The sequence below is a fragment of the Mandrillus leucophaeus genome, unplaced genomic scaffold (assembly GCF_000951045.1).
Source record: "Mandrillus leucophaeus isolate KB7577 unplaced genomic scaffold, Mleu.le_1.0 Scaffold192, whole genome shotgun sequence".
Taxonomy (NCBI): Eukaryota; Metazoa; Chordata; class Mammalia; order Primates; family Cercopithecidae; genus Mandrillus; species Mandrillus leucophaeus.
The window spans coordinates 905,454-907,082 of NW_012101943.1; the positions used below are offsets into that span (position 1 = coordinate 905,454).

The window sequence follows — 1,629 nt, forward strand, 5'->3', positions numbered from 1 at the left end:
CCTGAGGGAGAGAGCAGACTTTTCTTGGAGCTTTTTGTATTTTGTACTTATTCCATCTTGTCCAGAAATGGGAGTCCCTTCAACATTTTAATGTATTACTTTTTAGTCCTTTATCGTCTATCACTGATGAGAATTATAACTTATAATTTATTTTTAGATAAATTGTCTTCCTCTGGTTGATTTTAAGAATTTCTCTCTCTCTCTCTCTCTTTTTTTTAAATCTTACATTTAACCATTATGGGTATAGTGTGGATTTGTTTTTATTTAGACATTTTCCGCCTTAATTCTCACTTTCGAATTTTGGAAAATTCTTAGTCATCTCTTTGAGTATTATCTCTCTCTCTCATTCCCTTCTTTCCTTCTTAGACCTCTTTAAACCGCCATATGCTGAAGCATCTCTTTCTGTGTTTCTTATCTGTTAACTATGCATTGATTCATATTCATATTCTTTATTTCTCCTTTCTCCCTTCTCCACACCTTCTTTTTGGTAACTTCTCCAGATTTTTCTTCCACTGCGGTAGTTTTTTTTTTTTTTTTTTTCAGGTAAACTGGTCATTTATTAGCAGTGGTACTATTTGGCATAACAGGTTTCCAGTAAATAGGCATGGAGTTGCATGGTGGTGACAGAGCAAGGCACAGACGCAGGACAGCATCTCTCACTTCTTCCACTCGTTCTTGTCATAGTCCCATTTGGCGGCAAAGCCCTGCACGGGGTTCACCTCATGTCCAGCACCCTCTTGGTCTGAATGGCCACCCACTATTTGTCAAAGATGTGCGGGATGGGACCGTACACACAGCGCTTCTCCCAGATGATAATGAACGCCGTGAAGCCAATGAAGAACATGGCAGCGCCAACAACCGTCTTCCACTCGTTGGCACCCCTGTTCATCTCCGCAAAGCTCTCCTTGAACTGAATGCAGTACAACTCGACTTTCTCATCCATGGAGAGGTTGCTTCAGGAGGCCTTCTCCTCCTCCTTCAAGGCCTTCTATCTGGCAGACAGGTGCTTGACATGAGCCACATCAGGTAAGGGATAGTCACATCGATCCACATAAGCTGGGAGCGCATTGTCATCGCTCTTCACATCATTTCCGTGTGCTCGTACAGACGCCGATTTGGAAATTGCTCGTTTGCCAACTAGGCTAAATACCCTGGTAGGCAACATTCTGCCGCTGCTGTCCACCACCACCACCCTTTATGCCGGGTGTCCCGCGACCCCAGTACTTTTTTTTATTTGAAATGGAGTTTTGCTTTTGTTGCCCAGACTGGAGCGCAGAGGCGTGATCTCAGCTCGCTGCACTTCCAGCTCCCGGGTTCAAGTGATTCTCCTGCCTCCTGAGTAGTTGAGATTACAGGCACCTGCCACTATGCCCAGCTAATTTTTTGTGTTTTTAGTATAGATGGGGTTTCACCATGTTGGCCAGACTGATCTCGAACTCCTGACCTCAGGTGATCAGTCCACCTTGGCCTCCCAAGGTATTAGGATGACAGGCGTGAGCCACCGAGCCTGGCCCAGCCCAGTAGTTCTTTTTAAAGGTAGCTCTGTTCTATTATTTAACCTAGCAATAGTTTTGTTTTCCACTAATAATAGTTTTTATTTATAAAATTTTATTTGGTTATTTAAAATAA

At 43.2% G+C, this 1,629-nt stretch overlaps 1 pseudogene across 1 annotated transcript; it reads right to left on the minus strand.

The window, feature by feature from the left end:
- Positions 1 to 521: 521 nt before the first annotated feature.
- LOC105538427 lies at positions 522 to 1,165 on the minus strand (annotated as a pseudogene). Its single transcript, XR_001005899.1, has one exon. The product of XR_001005899.1 is annotated as a cytochrome c oxidase subunit 4 isoform 1, mitochondrial-like (transcript).
- Between the last annotated feature and the right edge of the window lie 464 nt (positions 1,166 to 1,629).